Here is a 24,513-nt window from a genome sequence, read left to right on the forward strand (position 1 = left end):
CCACAGCAGGGCAGTGGTCTCCCCGAAGGGCTGAGTTGAGGGCACAAGGGACGGTGCCGGTCAGGATCCCTCTTTGGCTGCCACGGCCACACATGTTGTTCCTCCCGCGGTCGAGGAGGCCTCCGCAATCCTCTCGGGAGCTGCAGCCGGGCCTGGGAAACGACATGGTGAGCTTCCAGGTGCCTTGCCGAGTCAGCCTGCACCGCTTCTGGACCCCAGGCGCGTGATGCTGTCAGACGTTGGAATTGGGTCCCCATGAGGGGAGAGCCTTAGCTAGGGTTAGGGTTCGGGCCAGGGACGTCGCCAGGGCCGAAGCGACTCCGGTCTCGTGATCTCCCTCGAGGGCTGAAGTGAGGGCCCATGCCAGAAGGCGGCTCAAATGCAGGATTAGGGATCGAGGCAGGCTTAGGTTTCGGGGGAGGGTCCCGGTTCGGGGTAGGGTTAGGGTTAGGGTTAGGTCCCAGGAGGTTCCAGGCGCCGAACCCACAGCAGGGCAGTGGTCTCCCCGAAGGGCTGAGTTGAGGGCACAAGGGACGGTGCCGGTCAGGATCCCTCTTTGGCTGCCACGGCCACACATGTTGTTCCTCCCGCGGTCGAGGAGGCCTCCGCAATCCTCTCGGGAGCTGCAGCCGGGCCTGGGAAACGACATGGTGAGCTTCCAGGTGCCTTGCCGAGTCAGCCTGCACCGCTTCTGGACCCCAGGCGCGTGATGCTGTCAGACGTTGGAATTGGGTCCCCATGAGGGGAGAGCCTTAGCTAGGGTTAGGGTTCGGGCCAGGGACGTCGCCAGGGCCGAAGCGACTCCGGTCTCGTGATCTCCCTCGAGGGCTGAAGTGAGGGCCCATGCCAGAAGGCGGCTCAAATGCAGGATTAGGGATCGAGGCAGGCTTAGGTTTCGGGGGAGGGTCCCGGTTCGGGGTAGGGTTAGGGTTAGGGTTAGGTCCCAGGAGGTTCCAGGCGCCGAACCCACAGCAGGGCAGTGGTCTCCCCGAAGGGCTGAGTTGAGGGCACAAGGGACGGTGCCGGTCAGGATCCCTCTTTGGCTGCCACGGCCACACATGTTGTTCCTCCCGCGGTCGAGGAGGCCTCCGCAATCCTCTCGGGAGCTGCAGCCGGGCCTGGGAAACGACATGGTGAGCTTCCAGGTGCCTTGCCGAGTCAGCCTGCACCGCTTCTGGACCCCAGGCGCGTGATGCTGTCAGACGTTGGAATTGGGTCCCCATGAGGGGAGAGCCTTAGCTAGGGTTAGGGTTCGGGCCAGGGACGTCGCCAGGGCCGAAGCGACTCCGGTCTCGTGATCTCCCTCGAGGGCTGAAGTGAGGGCCCATGCCAGAAGGCGGCTCAAATGCAGGATTAGGGATCGAGGCAGGCTTAGGTTTCGGGGGAGGGTCCCGGTTCGGGGTAGGGTTAGGGTTAGGGTTAGGTCCCAGGAGGTTCCAGGCGCCGAACCCACAGCAGGGCAGTGGTCTCCCCGAAGGGCTGAGTTGAGGGCACAAGGGACGGTGCCGGTCAGGATCCCTCTTTGGCTGCCACGGCCACACATGTTGTTCCTCCCGCGGTCGAGGAGGCCTCCGCAATCCTCTCGGGAGCTGCAGCCGGGCCTGGGAAACGACATGGTGAGCTTCCAGGTGCCTTGCCGAGTCAGCCTGCACCGCTTCTGGACCCCAGGCGCGTGATGCTGTCAGACGTTGGAATTGGGTCCCCATGAGGGGAGAGCCTTAGCTAGGGTTAGGGTTCGGGCCAGGGACGTCGCCAGGGCCGAAGCGACTCCGGTCTCGTGATCTCCCTCGAGGGCTGAAGTGAGGGCCCATGCCAGAAGGCGGCTCAAATGCAGGATTAGGGATCGAGGCAGGCTTAGGTTTCGGGGGAGGGTCCCGGTTCGGGGTAGGGTTAGGGTTAGGGTTAGGTCCCAGGAGGTTCCAGGCGCCGAACCCACAGCAGGGCAGTGGTCTCCCCGAAGGGCTGAGTTGAGGGCACAAGGGACGGTGCCGGTCAGGATCCCTCTTTGGCTGCCACGGCCACACATGTTGTTCCTCCCGCGGTCGAGGAGGCCTCCGCAATCCTCTCGGGAGCTGCAGCCGGGCCTGGGAAACGACATGGTGAGCTTCCAGGTGCCTTGCCGAGTCAGCCTGCACCGCTTCTGGACCCCAGGCGCGTGATGCTGTCAGACGTTGGAATTGGGTCCCCATGAGGGGAGAGCCTTAGCTAGGGTTAGGGTTCGGGCCAGGGACGTCGCCAGGGCCGAAGCGACTCCGGTCTCGTGATCTCCCTCGAGGGCTGAAGTGAGGGCCCATGCCAGAAGGCGGCTCAAATGCAGGATTAGGGATCGAGGCAGGCTTAGGTTTCGGGGGAGGGTCCCGGTTCGGGGTAGGGTTAGGGTTAGGGTTAGGTCCCAGGAGGTTCCAGGCGCCGAACCCACAGCAGGGCAGTGGTCTCCCCGAAGGGCTGAGTTGAGGGCACAAGGGACGGTGCCGGTCAGGATCCCTCTTTGGCTGCCACGGCCACACATGTTGTTCCTCCCGCGGTCGAGGAGGCCTCCGCAATCCTCTCGGGAGCTGCAGCCGGGCCTGGGAAACGACATGGTGAGCTTCCAGGTGCCTTGCCGAGTCAGCCTGCACCGCTTCTGGACCCCAGGCGCGTGATGCTGTCAGACGTTGGAATTGGGTCCCCATGAGGGGAGAGCCTTAGCTAGGGTTAGGGTTCGGGCCAGGGACGTCGCCAGGGCCGAAGCGACTCCGGTCTCGTGATCTCCCTCGAGGGCTGAAGTGAGGGCCCATGCCAGAAGGCGGCTCAAATGCAGGATTAGGGATCGAGGCAGGCTTAGGTTTCGGGGGAGGGTCCCGGTTCGGGGTAGGGTTAGGGTTAGGGTTAGGTCCCAGGAGGTTCCAGGCGCCGAACCCACAGCAGGGCAGTGGTCTCCCCGAAGGGCTGAGTTGAGGGCACAAGGGACGGTGCCGGTCAGGATCCCTCTTTGGCTGCCACGGCCACACATGTTGTTCCTCCCGCGGTCGAGGAGGCCTCCGCAATCCTCTCGGGAGCTGCAGCCGGGCCTGGGAAACGACATGGTGAGCTTCCAGGTGCCTTGCCGAGTCAGCCTGCACCGCTTCTGGACCCCAGGCGCGTGATGCTGTCAGACGTTGGAATTGGGTCCCCATGAGGGGAGAGCCTTAGCTAGGGTTAGGGTTCGGGCCAGGGACGTCGCCAGGGCCGAAGCGACTCCGGTCTCGTGATCTCCCTCGAGGGCTGAAGTGAGGGCCCATGCCAGAAGGCGGCTCAAATGCAGGATTAGGGATCGAGGCAGGCTTAGGTTTCGGGGGAGGGTCCCGGTTCGGGGTAGGGTTAGGGTTAGGGTTAGGTCCCAGGAGGTTCCAGGCGCCGAACCCACAGCAGGGCAGTGGTCTCCCCGAAGGGCTGAGTTGAGGGCACAAGGGACGGTGCCGGTCAGGATCCCTCTTTGGCTGCCACGGCCACACATGTTGTTCCTCCCGCGGTCGAGGAGGCCTCCGCAATCCTCTCGGGAGCTGCAGCCGGGCCTGGGAAACGACATGGTGAGCTTCCAGGTGCCTTGCCGAGTCAGCCTGCACCGCTTCTGGACCCCAGGCGCGTGATGCTGTCAGACGTTGGAATTGGGTCCCCATGAGGGGAGAGCCTTAGCTAGGGTTAGGGTTCGGGCCAGGGACGTCGCCAGGGCCGAAGCGACTCCGGTCTCGTGATCTCCCTCGAGGGCTGAAGTGAGGGCCCATGCCAGAAGGCGGCTCAAATGCAGGATTAGGGATCGAGGCAGGCTTAGGTTTCGGGGGAGGGTCCCGGTTCGGGGTAGGGTTAGGGTTAGGGTTAGGTCCCAGGAGGTTCCAGGCGCCGAACCCACAGCAGGGCAGTGGTCTCCCCGAAGGGCTGAGTTGAGGGCACAAGGGACGGTGCCGGTCAGGATCCCTCTTTGGCTGCCACGGCCACACATGTTGTTCCTCCCGCGGTCGAGGAGGCCTCCGCAATCCTCTCGGGAGCTGCAGCCGGGCCTGGGAAACGACATGGTGAGCTTCCAGGTGCCTTGCCGAGTCAGCCTGCACCGCTTCTGGACCCCAGGCGCGTGATGCTGTCAGACGTTGGAATTGGGTCCCCATGAGGGGAGAGCCTTAGCTAGGGTTAGGGTTCGGGCCAGGGACGTCGCCAGGGCCGAAGCGACTCCGGTCTCGTGATCTCCCTCGAGGGCTGAAGTGAGGGCCCATGCCAGAAGGCGGCTCAAATGCAGGATTAGGGATCGAGGCAGGCTTAGGTTTCGGGGGAGGGTCCCGGTTCGGGGTAGGGTTAGGGTTAGGGTTAGGTCCCAGGAGGTTCCAGGCGCCGAACCCACAGCAGGGCAGTGGTCTCCCCGAAGGGCTGAGTTGAGGGCACAAGGGACGGTGCCGGTCAGGATCCCTCTTTGGCTGCCACGGCCACACATGTTGTTCCTCCCGCGGTCGAGGAGGCCTCCGCAATCCTCTCGGGAGCTGCAGCCGGGCCTGGGAAACGACATGGTGAGCTTCCAGGTGCCTTGCCGAGTCAGCCTGCACCGCTTCTGGACCCCAGGCGCGTGATGCTGTCAGACGTTGGAATTGGGTCCCCATGAGGGGAGAGCCTTAGCTAGGGTTAGGGTTCGGGCCAGGGACGTCGCCAGGGCCGAAGCGACTCCGGTCTCGTGATCTCCCTCGAGGGCTGAAGTGAGGGCCCATGCCAGAAGGCGGCTCAAATGCAGGATTAGGGATCGAGGCAGGCTTAGGTTTCGGGGGAGGGTCCCGGTTCGGGGTAGGGTTAGGGTTAGGGTTAGGTCCCAGGAGGTTCCAGGCGCCGAACCCACAGCAGGGCAGTGGTCTCCCCGAAGGGCTGAGTTGAGGGCACAAGGGACGGTGCCGGTCAGGATCCCTCTTTGGCTGCCACGGCCACACATGTTGTTCCTCCCGCGGTCGAGGAGGCCTCCGCAATCCTCTCGGGAGCTGCAGCCGGGCCTGGGAAACGACATGGTGAGCTTCCAGGTGCCTTGCCGAGTCAGCCTGCACCGCTTCTGGACCCCAGGCGCGTGATGCTGTCAGACGTTGGAATTGGGTCCCCATGAGGGGAGAGCCTTAGCTAGGGTTAGGGTTCGGGCCAGGGACGTCGCCAGGGCCGAAGCGACTCCGGTCTCGTGATCTCCCTCGAGGGCTGAAGTGAGGGCCCATGCCAGAAGGCGGCTCAAATGCAGGATTAGGGATCGAGGCAGGCTTAGGTTTCGGGGGAGGGTCCCGGTTCGGGGTAGGGTTAGGGTTAGGGTTAGGTCCCAGGAGGTTCCAGGCGCCGAACCCACAGCAGGGCAGTGGTCTCCCCGAAGGGCTGAGTTGAGGGCACAAGGGACGGTGCCGGTCAGGATCCCTCTTTGGCTGCCACGGCCACACATGTTGTTCCTCCCGCGGTCGAGGAGGCCTCCGCAATCCTCTCGGGAGCTGCAGCCGGGCCTGGGAAACGACATGGTGAGCTTCCAGGTGCCTTGCCGAGTCAGCCTGCACCGCTTCTGGACCCCAGGCGCGTGATGCTGTCAGACGTTGGAATTGGGTCCCCATGAGGGGAGAGCCTTAGCTAGGGTTAGGGTTCGGGCCAGGGACGTCGCCAGGGCCGAAGCGACTCCGGTCTCGTGATCTCCCTCGAGGGCTGAAGTGAGGGCCCATGCCAGAAGGCGGCTCAAATGCAGGATTAGGGATCGAGGCAGGCTTAGGTTTCGGGGGAGGGTCCCGGTTCGGGGTAGGGTTAGGGTTAGGGTTAGGTCCCAGGAGGTTCCAGGCGCCGAACCCACAGCAGGGCAGTGGTCTCCCCGAAGGGCTGAGTTGAGGGCACAAGGGACGGTGCCGGTCAGGATCCCTCTTTGGCTGCCACGGCCACACATGTTGTTCCTCCCGCGGTCGAGGAGGCCTCCGCAATCCTCTCGGGAGCTGCAGCCGGGCCTGGGAAACGACATGGTGAGCTTCCAGGTGCCTTGCCGAGTCAGCCTGCACCGCTTCTGGACCCCAGGCGCGTGATGCTGTCAGACGTTGGAATTGGGTCCCCATGAGGGGAGAGCCTTAGCTAGGGTTAGGGTTCGGGCCAGGGACGTCGCCAGGGCCGAAGCGACTCCGGTCTCGTGATCTCCCTCGAGGGCTGAAGTGAGGGCCCATGCCAGAAGGCGGCTCAAATGCAGGATTAGGGATCGAGGCAGGCTTAGGTTTCGGGGGAGGGTCCCGGTTCGGGGTAGGGTTAGGGTTAGGGTTAGGTCCCAGGAGGTTCCAGGCGCCGAACCCACAGCAGGGCAGTGGTCTCCCCGAAGGGCTGAGTTGAGGGCACAAGGGACGGTGCCGGTCAGGATCCCTCTTTGGCTGCCACGGCCACACATGTTGTTCCTCCCGCGGTCGAGGAGGCCTCCGCAATCCTCTCGGGAGCTGCAGCCGGGCCTGGGAAACGACATGGTGAGCTTCCAGGTGCCTTGCCGAGTCAGCCTGCACCGCTTCTGGACCCCAGGCGCGTGATGCTGTCAGACGTTGGAATTGGGTCCCCATGAGGGGAGAGCCTTAGCTAGGGTTAGGGTTCGGGCCAGGGACGTCGCCAGGGCCGAAGCGACTCCGGTCTCGTGATCTCCCTCGAGGGCTGAAGTGAGGGCCCATGCCAGAAGGCGGCTCAAATGCAGGATTAGGGATCGAGGCAGGCTTAGGTTTCGGGGGAGGGTCCCGGTTCGGGGTAGGGTTAGGGTTAGGGTTAGGTCCCAGGAGGTTCCAGGCGCCGAACCCACAGCAGGGCAGTGGTCTCCCCGAAGGGCTGAGTTGAGGGCACAAGGGACGGTGCCGGTCAGGATCCCTCTTTGGCTGCCACGGCCACACATGTTGTTCCTCCCGCGGTCGAGGAGGCCTCCGCAATCCTCTCGGGAGCTGCAGCCGGGCCTGGGAAACGACATGGTGAGCTTCCAGGTGCCTTGCCGAGTCAGCCTGCACCGCTTCTGGACCCCAGGCGCGTGATGCTGTCAGACGTTGGAATTGGGTCCCCATGAGGGGAGAGCCTTAGCTAGGGTTAGGGTTCGGGCCAGGGACGTCGCCAGGGCCGAAGCGACTCCGGTCTCGTGATCTCCCTCGAGGGCTGAAGTGAGGGCCCATGCCAGAAGGCGGCTCAAATGCAGGATTAGGGATCGAGGCAGGCTTAGGTTTCGGGGGAGGGTCCCGGTTCGGGGTAGGGTTAGGGTTAGGGTTAGGTCCCAGGAGGTTCCAGGCGCCGAACCCACAGCAGGGCAGTGGTCTCCCCGAAGGGCTGAGTTGAGGGCACAAGGGACGGTGCCGGTCAGGATCCCTCTTTGGCTGCCACGGCCACACATGTTGTTCCTCCCGCGGTCGAGGAGGCCTCCGCAATCCTCTCGGGAGCTGCAGCCGGGCCTGGGAAACGACATGGTGAGCTTCCAGGTGCCTTGCCGAGTCAGCCTGCACCGCTTCTGGACCCCAGGCGCGTGATGCTGTCAGACGTTGGAATTGGGTCCCCATGAGGGGAGAGCCTTAGCTAGGGTTAGGGTTCGGGCCAGGGACGTCGCCAGGGCCGAAGCGACTCCGGTCTCGTGATCTCCCTCGAGGGCTGAAGTGAGGGCCCATGCCAGAAGGCGGCTCAAATGCAGGATTAGGGATCGAGGCAGGCTTAGGTTTCGGGGGAGGGTCCCGGTTCGGGGTAGGGTTAGGGTTAGGGTTAGGTCCCAGGAGGTTCCAGGCGCCGAACCCACAGCAGGGCAGTGGTCTCCCCGAAGGGCTGAGTTGAGGGCACAAGGGACGGTGCCGGTCAGGATCCCTCTTTGGCTGCCACGGCCACACATGTTGTTCCTCCCGCGGTCGAGGAGGCCTCCGCAATCCTCTCGGGAGCTGCAGCCGGGCCTGGGAAACGACATGGTGAGCTTCCAGGTGCCTTGCCGAGTCAGCCTGCACCGCTTCTGGACCCCAGGCGCGTGATGCTGTCAGACGTTGGAATTGGGTCCCCATGAGGGGAGAGCCTTAGCTAGGGTTAGGGTTCGGGCCAGGGACGTCGCCAGGGCCGAAGCGACTCCGGTCTCGTGATCTCCCTCGAGGGCTGAAGTGAGGGCCCATGCCAGAAGGCGGCTCAAATGCAGGATTAGGGATCGAGGCAGGCTTAGGTTTCGGGGGAGGGTCCCGGTTCGGGGTAGGGTTAGGGTTAGGGTTAGGTCCCAGGAGGTTCCAGGCGCCGAACCCACAGCAGGGCAGTGGTCTCCCCGAAGGGCTGAGTTGAGGGCACAAGGGACGGTGCCGGTCAGGATCCCTCTTTGGCTGCCACGGCCACACATGTTGTTCCTCCCGCGGTCGAGGAGGCCTCCGCAATCCTCTCGGGAGCTGCAGCCGGGCCTGGGAAACGACATGGTGAGCTTCCAGGTGCCTTGCCGAGTCAGCCTGCACCGCTTCTGGACCCCAGGCGCGTGATGCTGTCAGACGTTGGAATTGGGTCCCCATGAGGGGAGAGCCTTAGCTAGGGTTAGGGTTCGGGCCAGGGACGTCGCCAGGGCCGAAGCGACTCCGGTCTCGTGATCTCCCTCGAGGGCTGAAGTGAGGGCCCATGCCAGAAGGCGGCTCAAATGCAGGATTAGGGATCGAGGCAGGCTTAGGTTTCGGGGGAGGGTCCCGGTTCGGGGTAGGGTTAGGGTTAGGGTTAGGTCCCAGGAGGTTCCAGGCGCCGAACCCACAGCAGGGCAGTGGTCTCCCCGAAGGGCTGAGTTGAGGGCACAAGGGACGGTGCCGGTCAGGATCCCTCTTTGGCTGCCACGGCCACACATGTTGTTCCTCCCGCGGTCGAGGAGGCCTCCGCAATCCTCTCGGGAGCTGCAGCCGGGCCTGGGAAACGACATGGTGAGCTTCCAGGTGCCTTGCCGAGTCAGCCTGCACCGCTTCTGGACCCCAGGCGCGTGATGCTGTCAGACGTTGGAATTGGGTCCCCATGAGGGGAGAGCCTTAGCTAGGGTTAGGGTTCGGGCCAGGGACGTCGCCAGGGCCGAAGCGACTCCGGTCTCGTGATCTCCCTCGAGGGCTGAAGTGAGGGCCCATGCCAGAAGGCGGCTCAAATGCAGGATTAGGGATCGAGGCAGGCTTAGGTTTCGGGGGAGGGTCCCGGTTCGGGGTAGGGTTAGGGTTAGGGTTAGGTCCCAGGAGGTTCCAGGCGCCGAACCCACAGCAGGGCAGTGGTCTCCCCGAAGGGCTGAGTTGAGGGCACAAGGGACGGTGCCGGTCAGGATCCCTCTTTGGCTGCCACGGCCACACATGTTGTTCCTCCCGCGGTCGAGGAGGCCTCCGCAATCCTCTCGGGAGCTGCAGCCGGGCCTGGGAAACGACATGGTGAGCTTCCAGGTGCCTTGCCGAGTCAGCCTGCACCGCTTCTGGACCCCAGGCGCGTGATGCTGTCAGACGTTGGAATTGGGTCCCCATGAGGGGAGAGCCTTAGCTAGGGTTAGGGTTCGGGCCAGGGACGTCGCCAGGGCCGAAGCGACTCCGGTCTCGTGATCTCCCTCGAGGGCTGAAGTGAGGGCCCATGCCAGAAGGCGGCTCAAATGCAGGATTAGGGATCGAGGCAGGCTTAGGTTTCGGGGGAGGGTCCCGGTTCGGGGTAGGGTTAGGGTTAGGGTTAGGTCCCAGGAGGTTCCAGGCGCCGAACCCACAGCAGGGCAGTGGTCTCCCCGAAGGGCTGAGTTGAGGGCACAAGGGACGGTGCCGGTCAGGATCCCTCTTTGGCTGCCACGGCCACACATGTTGTTCCTCCCGCGGTCGAGGAGGCCTCCGCAATCCTCTCGGGAGCTGCAGCCGGGCCTGGGAAACGACATGGTGAGCTTCCAGGTGCCTTGCCGAGTCAGCCTGCACCGCTTCTGGACCCCAGGCGCGTGATGCTGTCAGACGTTGGAATTGGGTCCCCATGAGGGGAGAGCCTTAGCTAGGGTTAGGGTTCGGGCCAGGGACGTCGCCAGGGCCGAAGCGACTCCGGTCTCGTGATCTCCCTCGAGGGCTGAAGTGAGGGCCCATGCCAGAAGGCGGCTCAAATGCAGGATTAGGGATCGAGGCAGGCTTAGGTTTCGGGGGAGGGTCCCGGTTCGGGGTAGGGTTAGGGTTAGGGTTAGGTCCCAGGAGGTTCCAGGCGCCGAACCCACAGCAGGGCAGTGGTCTCCCCGAAGGGCTGAGTTGAGGGCACAAGGGACGGTGCCGGTCAGGATCCCTCTTTGGCTGCCACGGCCACACATGTTGTTCCTCCCGCGGTCGAGGAGGCCTCCGCAATCCTCTCGGGAGCTGCAGCCGGGCCTGGGAAACGACATGGTGAGCTTCCAGGTGCCTTGCCGAGTCAGCCTGCACCGCTTCTGGACCCCAGGCGCGTGATGCTGTCAGACGTTGGAATTGGGTCCCCATGAGGGGAGAGCCTTAGCTAGGGTTAGGGTTCGGGCCAGGGACGTCGCCAGGGCCGAAGCGACTCCGGTCTCGTGATCTCCCTCGAGGGCTGAAGTGAGGGCCCATGCCAGAAGGCGGCTCAAATGCAGGATTAGGGATCGAGGCAGGCTTAGGTTTCGGGGGAGGGTCCCGGTTCGGGGTAGGGTTAGGGTTAGGGTTAGGTCCCAGGAGGTTCCAGGCGCCGAACCCACAGCAGGGCAGTGGTCTCCCCGAAGGGCTGAGTTGAGGGCACAAGGGACGGTGCCGGTCAGGATCCCTCTTTGGCTGCCACGGCCACACATGTTGTTCCTCCCGCGGTCGAGGAGGCCTCCGCAATCCTCTCGGGAGCTGCAGCCGGGCCTGGGAAACGACATGGTGAGCTTCCAGGTGCCTTGCCGAGTCAGCCTGCACCGCTTCTGGACCCCAGGCGCGTGATGCTGTCAGACGTTGGAATTGGGTCCCCATGAGGGGAGAGCCTTAGCTAGGGTTAGGGTTCGGGCCAGGGACGTCGCCAGGGCCGAAGCGACTCCGGTCTCGTGATCTCCCTCGAGGGCTGAAGTGAGGGCCCATGCCAGAAGGCGGCTCAAATGCAGGATTAGGGATCGAGGCAGGCTTAGGTTTCGGGGGAGGGTCCCGGTTCGGGGTAGGGTTAGGGTTAGGGTTAGGTCCCAGGAGGTTCCAGGCGCCGAACCCACAGCAGGGCAGTGGTCTCCCCGAAGGGCTGAGTTGAGGGCACAAGGGACGGTGCCGGTCAGGATCCCTCTTTGGCTGCCACGGCCACACATGTTGTTCCTCCCGCGGTCGAGGAGGCCTCCGCAATCCTCTCGGGAGCTGCAGCCGGGCCTGGGAAACGACATGGTGAGCTTCCAGGTGCCTTGCCGAGTCAGCCTGCACCGCTTCTGGACCCCAGGCGCGTGATGCTGTCAGACGTTGGAATTGGGTCCCCATGAGGGGAGAGCCTTAGCTAGGGTTAGGGTTCGGGCCAGGGACGTCGCCAGGGCCGAAGCGACTCCGGTCTCGTGATCTCCCTCGAGGGCTGAAGTGAGGGCCCATGCCAGAAGGCGGCTCAAATGCAGGATTAGGGATCGAGGCAGGCTTAGGTTTCGGGGGAGGGTCCCGGTTCGGGGTAGGGTTAGGGTTAGGGTTAGGTCCCAGGAGGTTCCAGGCGCCGAACCCACAGCAGGGCAGTGGTCTCCCCGAAGGGCTGAGTTGAGGGCACAAGGGACGGTGCCGGTCAGGATCCCTCTTTGGCTGCCACGGCCACACATGTTGTTCCTCCCGCGGTCGAGGAGGCCTCCGCAATCCTCTCGGGAGCTGCAGCCGGGCCTGGGAAACGACATGGTGAGCTTCCAGGTGCCTTGCCGAGTCAGCCTGCACCGCTTCTGGACCCCAGGCGCGTGATGCTGTCAGACGTTGGAATTGGGTCCCCATGAGGGGAGAGCCTTAGCTAGGGTTAGGGTTCGGGCCAGGGACGTCGCCAGGGCCGAAGCGACTCCGGTCTCGTGATCTCCCTCGAGGGCTGAAGTGAGGGCCCATGCCAGAAGGCGGCTCAAATGCAGGATTAGGGATCGAGGCAGGCTTAGGTTTCGGGGGAGGGTCCCGGTTCGGGGTAGGGTTAGGGTTAGGGTTAGGTCCCAGGAGGTTCCAGGCGCCGAACCCACAGCAGGGCAGTGGTCTCCCCGAAGGGCTGAGTTGAGGGCACAAGGGACGGTGCCGGTCAGGATCCCTCTTTGGCTGCCACGGCCACACATGTTGTTCCTCCCGCGGTCGAGGAGGCCTCCGCAATCCTCTCGGGAGCTGCAGCCGGGCCTGGGAAACGACATGGTGAGCTTCCAGGTGCCTTGCCGAGTCAGCCTGCACCGCTTCTGGACCCCAGGCGCGTGATGCTGTCAGACGTTGGAATTGGGTCCCCATGAGGGGAGAGCCTTAGCTAGGGTTAGGGTTCGGGCCAGGGACGTCGCCAGGGCCGAAGCGACTCCGGTCTCGTGATCTCCCTCGAGGGCTGAAGTGAGGGCCCATGCCAGAAGGCGGCTCAAATGCAGGATTAGGGATCGAGGCAGGCTTAGGTTTCGGGGGAGGGTCCCGGTTCGGGGTAGGGTTAGGGTTAGGGTTAGGTCCCAGGAGGTTCCAGGCGCCGAACCCACAGCAGGGCAGTGGTCTCCCCGAAGGGCTGAGTTGAGGGCACAAGGGACGGTGCCGGTCAGGATCCCTCTTTGGCTGCCACGGCCACACATGTTGTTCCTCCCGCGGTCGAGGAGGCCTCCGCAATCCTCTCGGGAGCTGCAGCCGGGCCTGGGAAACGACATGGTGAGCTTCCAGGTGCCTTGCCGAGTCAGCCTGCACCGCTTCTGGACCCCAGGCGCGTGATGCTGTCAGACGTTGGAATTGGGTCCCCATGAGGGGAGAGCCTTAGCTAGGGTTAGGGTTCGGGCCAGGGACGTCGCCAGGGCCGAAGCGACTCCGGTCTCGTGATCTCCCTCGAGGGCTGAAGTGAGGGCCCATGCCAGAAGGCGGCTCAAATGCAGGATTAGGGATCGAGGCAGGCTTAGGTTTCGGGGGAGGGTCCCGGTTCGGGGTAGGGTTAGGGTTAGGGTTAGGTCCCAGGAGGTTCCAGGCGCCGAACCCACAGCAGGGCAGTGGTCTCCCCGAAGGGCTGAGTTGAGGGCACAAGGGACGGTGCCGGTCAGGATCCCTCTTTGGCTGCCACGGCCACACATGTTGTTCCTCCCGCGGTCGAGGAGGCCTCCGCAATCCTCTCGGGAGCTGCAGCCGGGCCTGGGAAACGACATGGTGAGCTTCCAGGTGCCTTGCCGAGTCAGCCTGCACCGCTTCTGGACCCCAGGCGCGTGATGCTGTCAGACGTTGGAATTGGGTCCCCATGAGGGGAGAGCCTTAGCTAGGGTTAGGGTTCGGGCCAGGGACGTCGCCAGGGCCGAAGCGACTCCGGTCTCGTGATCTCCCTCGAGGGCTGAAGTGAGGGCCCATGCCAGAAGGCGGCTCAAATGCAGGATTAGGGATCGAGGCAGGCTTAGGTTTCGGGGGAGGGTCCCGGTTCGGGGTAGGGTTAGGGTTAGGGTTAGGTCCCAGGAGGTTCCAGGCGCCGAACCCACAGCAGGGCAGTGGTCTCCCCGAAGGGCTGAGTTGAGGGCACAAGGGACGGTGCCGGTCAGGATCCCTCTTTGGCTGCCACGGCCACACATGTTGTTCCTCCCGCGGTCGAGGAGGCCTCCGCAATCCTCTCGGGAGCTGCAGCCGGGCCTGGGAAACGACATGGTGAGCTTCCAGGTGCCTTGCCGAGTCAGCCTGCACCGCTTCTGGACCCCAGGCGCGTGATGCTGTCAGACGTTGGAATTGGGTCCCCATGAGGGGAGAGCCTTAGCTAGGGTTAGGGTTCGGGCCAGGGACGTCGCCAGGGCCGAAGCGACTCCGGTCTCGTGATCTCCCTCGAGGGCTGAAGTGAGGGCCCATGCCAGAAGGCGGCTCAAATGCAGGATTAGGGATCGAGGCAGGCTTAGGTTTCGGGGGAGGGTCCCGGTTCGGGGTAGGGTTAGGGTTAGGGTTAGGTCCCAGGAGGTTCCAGGCGCCGAACCCACAGCAGGGCAGTGGTCTCCCCGAAGGGCTGAGTTGAGGGCACAAGGGACGGTGCCGGTCAGGATCCCTCTTTGGCTGCCACGGCCACACATGTTGTTCCTCCCGCGGTCGAGGAGGCCTCCGCAATCCTCTCGGGAGCTGCAGCCGGGCCTGGGAAACGACATGGTGAGCTTCCAGGTGCCTTGCCGAGTCAGCCTGCACCGCTTCTGGACCCCAGGCGCGTGATGCTGTCAGACGTTGGAATTGGGTCCCCATGAGGGGAGAGCCTTAGCTAGGGTTAGGGTTCGGGCCAGGGACGTCGCCAGGGCCGAAGCGACTCCGGTCTCGTGATCTCCCTCGAGGGCTGAAGTGAGGGCCCATGCCAGAAGGCGGCTCAAATGCAGGATTAGGGATCGAGGCAGGCTTAGGTTTCGGGGGAGGGTCCCGGTTCGGGGTAGGGTTAGGGTTAGGGTTAGGTCCCAGGAGGTTCCAGGCGCCGAACCCACAGCAGGGCAGTGGTCTCCCCGAAGGGCTGAGTTGAGGGCACAAGGGACGGTGCCGGTCAGGATCCCTCTTTGGCTGCCACGGCCACACATGTTGTTCCTCCCGCGGTCGAGGAGGCCTCCGCAATCCTCTCGGGAGCTGCAGCCGGGCCTGGGAAACGACATGGTGAGCTTCCAGGTGCCTTGCCGAGTCAGCCTGCACCGCTTCTGGACCCCAGGCGCGTGATGCTGTCAGACGTTGGAATTGGGTCCCCATGAGGGGAGAGCCTTAGCTAGGGTTAGGGTTCGGGCCAGGGACGTCGCCAGGGCCGAAGCGACTCCGGTCTCGTGATCTCCCTCGAGGGCTGAAGTGAGGGCCCATGCCAGAAGGCGGCTCAAATGCAGGATTAGGGATCGAGGCAGGCTTAGGTTTCGGGGGAGGGTCCCGGTTCGGGGTAGGGTTAGGGTTAGGGTTAGGTCCCAGGAGGTTCCAGGCGCCGAACCCACAGCAGGGCAGTGGTCTCCCCGAAGGGCTGAGTTGAGGGCACAAGGGACGGTGCCGGTCAGGATCCCTCTTTGGCTGCCACGGCCACACATGTTGTTCCTCCCGCGGTCGAGGAGGCCTCCGCAATCCTCTCGGGAGCTGCAGCCGGGCCTGGGAAACGACATGGTGAGCTTCCAGGTGCCTTGCCGAGTCAGCCTGCACCGCTTCTGGACCCCAGGCGCGTGATGCTGTCAGACGTTGGAATTGGGTCCCCATGAGGGGAGAGCCTTAGCTAGGGTTAGGGTTCGGGCCAGGGACGTCGCCAGGGCCGAAGCGACTCCGGTCTCGTGATCTCCCTCGAGGGCTGAAGTGAGGGCCCATGCCAGAAGGCGGCTCAAATGCAGGATTAGGGATCGAGGCAGGCTTAGGTTTCGGGGGAGGGTCCCGGTTCGGGGTAGGGTTAGGGTTAGGGTTAGGTCCCAGGAGGTTCCAGGCGCCGAACCCACAGCAGGGCAGTGGTCTCCCCGAAGGGCTGAGTTGAGGGCACAAGGGACGGTGCCGGTCAGGATCCCTCTTTGGCTGCCACGGCCACACATGTTGTTCCTCCCGCGGTCGAGGAGGCCTCCGCAATCCTCTCGGGAGCTGCAGCCGGGCCTGGGAAACGACATGGTGAGCTTCCAGGTGCCTTGCCGAGTCAGCCTGCACCGCTTCTGGACCCCAGGCGCGTGATGCTGTCAGACGTTGGAATTGGGTCCCCATGAGGGGAGAGCCTTAGCTAGGGTTAGGGTTCGGGCCAGGGACGTCGCCAGGGCCGAAGCGACTCCGGTCTCGTGATCTCCCTCGAGGGCTGAAGTGAGGGCCCATGCCAGAAGGCGGCTCAAATGCAGGATTAGGGATCGAGGCAGGCTTAGGTTTCGGGGGAGGGTCCCGGTTCGGGGTAGGGTTAGGGTTAGGGTTAGGTCCCAGGAGGTTCCAGGCGCCGAACCCACAGCAGGGCAGTGGTCTCCCCGAAGGGCTGAGTTGAGGGCACAAGGGACGGTGCCGGTCAGGATCCCTCTTTGGCTGCCACGGCCACACATGTTGTTCCTCCCGCGGTCGAGGAGGCCTCCGCAATCCTCTCGGGAGCTGCAGCCGGGCCTGGGAAACGACATGGTGAGCTTCCAGGTGCCTTGCCGAGTCAGCCTGCACCGCTTCTGGACCCCAGGCGCGTGATGCTGTCAGACGTTGGAATTGGGTCCCCATGAGGGGAGAGCCTTAGCTAGGGTTAGGGTTCGGGCCAGGGACGTCGCCAGGGCCGAAGCGACTCCGGTCTCGTGATCTCCCTCGAGGGCTGAAGTGAGGGCCCATGCCAGAAGGCGGCTCAAATGCAGGATTAGGGATCGAGGCAGGCTTAGGTTTCGGGGGAGGGTCCCGGTTCGGGGTAGGGTTAGGGTTAGGGTTAGGTCCCAGGAGGTTCCAGGCGCCGAACCCACAGCAGGGCAGTGGTCTCCCCGAAGGGCTGAGTTGAGGGCACAAGGGACGGTGCCGGTCAGGATCCCTCTTTGGCTGCCACGGCCACACATGTTGTTCCTCCCGCGGTCGAGGAGGCCTCCGCAATCCTCTCGGGAGCTGCAGCCGGGCCTGGGAAACGACATGGTGAGCTTCCAGGTGCCTTGCCGAGTCAGCCTGCACCGCTTCTGGACCCCAGGCGCGTGATGCTGTCAGACGTTGGAATTGGGTCCCCATGAGGGGAGAGCCTTAGCTAGGGTTAGGGTTCGGGCCAGGGACGTCGCCAGGGCCGAAGCGACTCCGGTCTCGTGATCTCCCTCGAGGGCTGAAGTGAGGGCCCATGCCAGAAGGCGGCTCAAATGCAGGATTAGGGATCGAGGCAGGCTTAGGTTTCGGGGGAGGGTCCCGGTTCGGGGTAGGGTTAGGGTTAGGGTTAGGTCCCAGGAGGTTCCAGGCGCCGAACCCACAGCAGGGCAGTGGTCTCCCCGAAGGGCTGAGTTGAGGGCACAAGGGACGGTGCCGGTCAGGATCCCTCTTTGGCTGCCACGGCCACACATGTTGTTCCTCCCGCGGTCGAGGAGGCCTCCGCAATCCTCTCGGGAGCTGCAGCCGGGCCTGGGAAACGACATGGTGAGCTTCCAGGTGCCTTGCCGAGTCAGCCTGCACCGCTTCTGGACCCCAGGCGCGTGATGCTGTCAGACGTTGGAATTGGGTCCCCATGAGGGGAGAGCCTTAGCTAGGGTTAGGGTTCGGGCCAGGGACGTCGCCAGGGCCGAAGCGACTCCGGTCTCGTGATCTCCCTCGAGGGCTGAAGTGAGGGCCCATGCCAGAAGGCGGCTCAAATGCAGGATTAGGGATCGAGGCAGGCTTAGGTTTCGGGGGAGGGTCCCGGTTCGGGGTAGGGTTAGGGTTAGGGTTAGGTCCCAGGAGGTTCCAGGCGCCGAACCCACAGCAGGGCAGTGGTCTCCCCGAAGGGCTGAGTTGAGGGCACAAGGGACGGTGCCGGTCAGGATCCCTCTTTGGCTGCCACGGCCACACATGTTGTTCCTCCCGCGGTCGAGGAGGCCTCCGCAATCCTCTCGGGAGCTGCAGCCGGGCCTGGGAAACGACATGGTGAGCTTCCAGGTGCCTTGCCGAGTCAGCCTGCACCGCTTCTGGACCCCAGGCGCGTGATGCTGTCAGACGTTGGAATTGGGTCCCCATGAGGGGAGAGCCTTAGCTAGGGTTAGGGTTCGGGCCAGGGACGTCGCCAGGGCCGAAGCGACTCCGGTCTCGTGATCTCCCTCGAGGGCTGAAGTGAGGGCCCATGCCAGAAGGCGGCTCAAATGCAGGATTAGGGATCGAGGCAGGCTTAGGTTTCGGGGGAGGGTCCCGGTTCGGGGTAGGGTTAGGGTTAGGGTTAGGTCCCAGGAGGTTCCAGGCGCCGAACCCACAGCAGGGCAGTGGTCTCCCCGAAGGGCTGAGTTGAGGGCACAAGGGACGGTGCCGGTCAGGATCCCTCTTTGGCTGCCACGGCCACACATGTTGTTCCTCCCGCGGTCGAGGAGGCCTCCGCAATCCTCTCGGGAGCTGCAGCCGGGCCTGGGAAACGACATGGTGAGCTTCCAGGTGCCTTGCCGAGTCAGCCTGCACCGCTTCTGGACCCCAGGCGCGTGATGCTGTCAGACGTTGGAATTGGGTCCCCATGAGGGGAGAGCCTTAGCTAGGGTTAGGGTTCGGGCCAGGGACGTCGCCAGGGCCGAAGCGACTCCGGTCTCGTGATCTCCCTCGAGGGCTGAAGTGAGGGCCCATGCCAGAAGGCGGCTCAAATGCAGGATTAGGGATCGAGGCAGGCTTAGGTTTCGGGGGAGGGTCCCGGTTCGGGGTAGGGTTAGGGTTAGGGTTAGGTCCCAGGAGGTTCCAGGCGCCGAACCCACAGCAGGGCAGTGGTCTCCCCGAAGGGCTGAGTTGAGGGCACAAGGGACGGTGCCGGTCAGGATCCCTCTTTGGCTGCCACGGCCACACATGTTGTTCCTCCCGCGGTCGAGGAGGCCTCCGCAATCCTCTCGGGAGCTGCAGCCGGGCCTGGGAAACGACATGGTGAGCTTCCAGGTGCCTTGCCGAGTCAGCCTGCACCGCTTCTGGACCCCAGGCGCGTGATGCTGTCAGACGTTGGAATTGGGTCCCCATGAGGGGAGAGCCTTAGCTAGGGTTAGGGTTCGGGCCAGGGACGTCGCCAGGGCCGAAGCGACTCCGGTCTCGTGATCTCCCTCGAGGGCTGAAGTGAGGGCCCATGCCAGAAGGCGGCTCAAATGCAGGATTAGGGATCGAGGCAGGCTTAGGTTTCGGGGGAGGGTCCCGGTTCGGGGTAGGGTTAGGGTTAGGGTTAGGTCCCAGGAGGTTCCAGGCGCCGAACCCACAGCAGGGCAGTGGTCTCCCCGAAGGGCTGAGTTGAGGGCACAAGGGACGGTGCCGGTCAGGATCCCTCTTTGGCTGCCACGGCCACACATGTTGTTCCTCCCGCGGTCGAGGAGGCCTCCGCAATCCTCTCGGGAGCTGCAGCCGGGCCTGGGAAACGACATGGTGAGCTTCCAGGTGCCTTGCCGAGTCAGCCTGCACCGCTTCTGGACCCCAGGCGCGTGATGCTGTCAGACGTTGGAATTGGGTCCCCATGAGGGGAGAGCCTTAGCTAGGGTTAGGGTTCGGGCCAGGGACGTCGCCAGGGCCGAAGCGACTCCGGTCTCGTGATCTCCCTCGAGGGCTGAAGTGAGGGCCCATGCCAGAAGGCGGCTCAAATGCAGGATTAGGGATCGAGGCAGGCTTAGGTTTCGGGGGAGGGTCCCGGTTCGGGGTAGGGTTAGGGTTAGGGTTAGGTCCCAGGAGGTTCCAGGCGCCGAACCCACAGCAGGGCAGTGGTCTCCCCGAAGGGCTGAGTTGAGGGCACAAGGGACGGTGCCGGTCAGGATCCCTCTTTGGCTGCCACGGCCACACATGTTGTTCCTCCCGCGGTCGAGGAGGCCTCCGCAATCCTCTCGGGAGCTGCAGCCGGGCCTGGGAAACGACATGGTGAGCTTCCAGGTGCCTTGCCGAGTCAGCCTGCACCGCTTCTGGACCCCAGGCGCGTGATGCTGTCAGACGTTGGAATTGGGTCCCCATGAGGGGAGAGCCTTAGCTAGGGTTAGGGTTCGGGCCAGGGACGTCGCCAGGGCCGAAGCGACTCCGGTCTCGTGATCTCCCTCGAGGGCTGAAGTGAGGGCCCATGCCAGAAGGCGGCTCAAATGCAGGATTAGGGATCGAGGCAGGCTTAGGTTTCGGGGGAGGGTCCCGGTTCGGGGTAGGGTTAGGGTTAGGGTTAGGTCCCAGGAGGTTCCAGGCGCCGAACCCACAGCAGGGCAGTGGTCTCCCCGAAGGGCTGAGTTGAGGGCACAAGGGACGGTGCCGGTCAGGATCCCTCTTTGGCTGCCACGGCCACACATGTTGTTCCTCCCGCGGTCGAGGAGGCCTCCGCAATCCTCTCGGGAGCTGCAGCCGGGCCTGGGAAACGACATGGTGAGCTTCCAGGTGCCTTGCCGAGTCAGCCTGCACCGCTTCTGGACCCCAGGCGCGTGATGCTGTCAGACGTTGGAATTGGGTCCCCATGAGGGGAGAGCCTTAGCTAGGGTTAGGGTTCGGGCCAGGGACGTCGCCAGGGCCGAAGCGACTCCGGTCTCGTGATCTCCCTCGAGGGCTGAAGTGAGGGCCCATGCCAGAAGGCGGCTCAAATGCAGGATTAGGGATCGAGGCAGGCTTAGGTTTCGGGGGAGGGTCCCGGTTCGGGGTAGGGTTAGGGTTAGGGTTAGGTCCCAGGAGGTTCCAGGCGCCGAACCCACAGCAGGGCAGTGGTCTCCCCGAAGGGCTGAGTTGAGGGCACAAGGGACGGTGCCGGTCAGGATCCCTCTTTGGCTGCCACGGCCACACATGTTGTTCCTCCCGCGGTCGAGGAGGCCTCCGCAATCCTCTCGGGAGCTGCAGCCGGGCCTGGGAAACGACATGGTGAGCTTCCAGGTGCCTTGCCGAGTCAGCCTGCACCGCTTCTGGACCCCAGGCGCGTGATGCTGTCAGACGTTGGAATTGGGTCCCCATGAGGGGAGAGCCTTAGCTAGGGTTAGGGTTCGGGCCAGGGACGTCGCCAGGGCCGAAGCGACTCCGGTCTCGTGATCTCCCTCGAGGGCTGAAGTGAGGGCCCATGCCAGAAGGCGGCTCAAATGCAGGATTAGGGATCGAGGCAGGCTTAGGTTTCGGGGGAGGGTCCCGGTTCGGGGTAGGGTTAGGGTTAGGGTTAGGTCCCAGGAGGTTCCAGGCGCCGAACCCACAGCAGGGCAGTGGTCTCCCCGAAGGGCTGAGTTGAGGGCACAAGGGACGGTGCCGGTCAGGATCCCTCTTTGGCTGCCACGGCCACACATGTTGTTCCTCCCGCGGTCGAGGAGGCCTCCGCAATCCTCTCGGGAGCTGCAGCCGGGCCTGGGAAACGACATGGTGAGCTTCCAGGTGCCTTGCCGAGTCAGCCTGCACCGCTTCTGGACCCCAGGCGCGTGATGCTGTCAGACGTTGGAATTGGGTCCCCATGAGGGGAGAGCCTTAGCTAGGGTTAGGGTTCGGGCCAGGGACGTCGCCAGGGCCGAAGCGACTCCGGTCTCGTGATCTCCCTCGAGGGCTGAAGTGAGGGCCCATGCCAGAAGGCGGCTCAAATGCAGGATTAGGGATCGAGGCAGGCTTAGGTTTCGGGGGAGGGTCCCGGTTCGGGGTAGGGTTAGGGTTAGGGTTAGGTCCCAGGAGGTTCCAGGCGCCGAACCCACAGCAGGGCAGTGGTCTCCCCGAAGGGCTGAGTTGAGGGCACAAGGGACGGTGCCGGTCAGGATCCCTCTTTGGCTGCCACGGCCACACATGTTGTTCCTCCCGCGGTCGAGGAGGCCTCCGCAATCCTCTCGGGAGCTGCAGCCGGGCCTGGGAAACGACATGGTGAGCTTCCAGGTGCCTTGCCGAGTCAGCCTGCACCGCTTCTGGACCCCAGGCGCGTGATGCTGTCAGACGTTGGAATTGGGTCCCCATGAGGGGAGAGCCTTAGCTAGGGTTAGGGTTCGGGCCAGGGACGTCGCCAGGGCCGAAGCGACTCCGGTCTCGTGATCTCCCTCGAGGGCTGAAGTGAGGGCCCATGCCAGAAGGCGGCTCAAATGCAGGATTAGGGATCGAGGCAGGCTTAGGTTTCGGGGGAGGGTCCCGGTTCGGGGTAGGGTTAGGGTTAGGGTTAGGTCCCAGGAGGTTCCAGGCGCCGAACCCACAGCAGGGCAGTGGTCTCCCCGAAGGGCTGAGTTGAGGGCACAAGGGACGGTGCCGGTCAGGATCCCTCTTTGGCTGCCACGGCCACACATGTTGTTCCTCCCGCGGTCGAGGAGGCCTCCGCAATCCTCTCGGGAGCTGCAGCCGGGCCTGGGAAACGACATGGTGAGCTTCCAGGTGCCTTGCCGAGTCAGCCTGCACCGCTTCTGGACCCCAGGCGCGTGATGCTGTCAGACGTTGGAATTGGGTCCCCATGAGGGGAGAGCCTTAGCTAGGGTTAGGGTTCGGGCCAGGGACGTCGCCAGGGCCGAAGCGACTCCGGTCTCGTGATCTCCCTCGAGGGCTGAAGTGAGGGCCCATGCCAGAAGGCGGCTCAAATGCAGGATTAGGGATCGAGGCAGGCTTAGGTTTCGGGGGAGGGTCCCGGTTCGGGGTAGGGTTAGGGTTAGGGTTAGGTCCCAGGAGGTTCCAGGCGCCGAACCCACAGCAGGGCAGTGGTCTCCCCGAAGGGCTGAGTTGAGGGCACAAGGGACGGTGCCGGTCAGGATCCCTCTTTGGCTGCCACGGCCACACATGTTGTTCCTCCCGCGGTCGAGGAGGCCTCCGCAATCCTCTCGGGAGCTGCAGCCGGGCCTGGGAAACGACATGGTGAGCTTCCAGGTGCCTTGCCGAGTCAGCCTGCACCGCTTCTGGACCCCAGGCGCGTGATGCTGTCAGACGTTGGAATTGGGTCCCCATGAGGGGAGAGCCTTAGCTAGGGTTAGGGTTCGGGCCAGGGACGTCGCCAGGGCCGAAGCGACTCCGGTCTCGTGATCTCCCTCGAGGGCTGAAGTGAGGGCCCATGCCAGAAGGCGGCTCAAATGCAGGATTAGGGATCGAGGCAGGCTTAGGTTTCGGGGGAGGGTCCCGGTTCGGGGTAGGGTTAGGGTTAGGGTTAGGTCCCAGGAGGTTCCAGGCGCCGAACCCACAGCAGGGCAGTGGTCTCCCCGAAGGGCTGAGTTGAGGGCACAAGGGACGGTGCCGGTCAGGATCCCTCTTTGGCTGCCACGGCCACACATGTTGTTCCTCCCGCGGTCGAGGAGGCCTCCGCAATCCTCTCGGGAGCTGCAGCCGGGCCTGGGAAACGACATGGTGAGCTTCCAGGTGCCTTGCCGAGTCAGCCTGCACCGCTTCTGGACCCCAGGCGCGTGATGCTGTCAGACGTTGGAATTGGGTCCCCATGAGGGGAGAGCCTTAGCTAGGGTTAGGGTTCGGGCCAGGGACGTCGCCAGGGCCGAAGCGACTCCGGTCTCGTGATCTCCCTCGAGGGCTGAAGTGAGGGCCCATGCCAGAAGGCGGCTCAAATGCAGGATTAGGGATCGAGGCAGGCTTAGGTTTCGGGGGAGGGTCCCGGTTCGGGGTAGGGTTAGGGTTAGGGTTAGGTCCCAGGAGGTTCCAGGCGCCGAACCCACAGCAGGGCAGTGGTCTCCCCGAAGGGCTGAGTTGAGGGCACAAGGGACGGTGCCGGTCAGGATCCCTCTTTGGCTGCCACGGCCACACATGTTGTTCCTCCCGCGGTCGAGGAGGCCTCCGCAATCCTCTCGGGAGCTGCAGCCGGGCCTGGGAAACGACATGGTGAGCTTCCAGGTGCCTTGCCGAGTCAGCCTGCACCGCTTCTGGACCCCAGGCGCGTGATGCTGTCAGACGTTGGAATTGGGTCCCCATGAGGGGAGAGCCTTAGCTAGGGTTAGGGTTCGGGCCAGGGACGTCGCCAGGGCCGAAGCGACTCCGGTCTCGTGATCTCCCTCGAGGGCTGAAGTGAGGGCCCATGCCAGAAGGCGGCTCAAATGCAGGATTAGGGATCGAGGCAGGCTTAGGTTTCGGGGGAGGGTCCCGGTTCGGGGTAGGGTTAGGGTTAGGGTTAGGTCCCAGGAGGTTCCAGGCGCCGAACCCACAGCAGGGCAGTGGTCTCCCCGAAGGGCTGAGTTGAGGGCACAAGGGACGGTGCCGGTCAGGATCCCTCTTTGGCTGCCACGGCCACACATGTTGTTCCTCCCGCGGTCGAGGAGGCCTCCGCAATCCTCTCGGGAGCTGCAGCCGGGCCTGGGAAACGACATGGTGAGCTTCCAGGTGCCTTGCCGAGTCAGCCTGCACCGCTTCTGGACCCCAGGCGCGTGATGCTGTCAGACGTTGGAATTGGGTCCCCATGAGGGGAGAGCCTTAGCTAGGGTTAGGGTTCGGGCCAGGGACGTCGCCAGGGCCGAAGCGACTCCGGTCTCGTGATCTCCCTCGAGGGCTGAAGTGAGGGCCCATGCCAGAAGGCGGCTCAAATGCAGGATTAGGGATCGAGGCAGGCTTAGGTTTCGGGGGAGGGTCCCGGTTCGGGGTAGGGTTAGGGTTAGGGTTAGGTCCCAGGAGGTTCCAGGCGCCGAACCCACAGCAGGGCAGTGGTCTCCCCGAAGGGCTGAGTTGAGGGCACAAGGGACGGTGCCGGTCAGGATCCCTCTTTGGCTGCCACGGCCACACATGTTGTTCCTCCCGCGGTCGAGGAGGCCTCCGCAATCCTCTCGGGAGCTGCAGCCGGGCCTGGGAAACGACATGGTGAGCTTCCAGGTGCCTTGCCGAGTCAGCCTGCACCGCTTCTGGACCCCAGGCGCGTGATGCTGTCAGACGTTGGAATTGGGTCCCCATGAGGGGAGAGCCTTAGCTAGGGTTAGGGTTCGGGCCAGGGACGTCGCCAGGGCCGAAGCGACTCCGGTCTCGTGATCTCCCTCGAGGGCTGAAGTGAGGGCCCATG

The sequence above is a fragment of the Felis catus genome, chromosome X (assembly GCF_018350175.1).
Source record: "Felis catus isolate Fca126 chromosome X, F.catus_Fca126_mat1.0, whole genome shotgun sequence".
Classification (NCBI taxonomy): Eukaryota; Metazoa; Chordata; class Mammalia; order Carnivora; family Felidae; genus Felis; species Felis catus.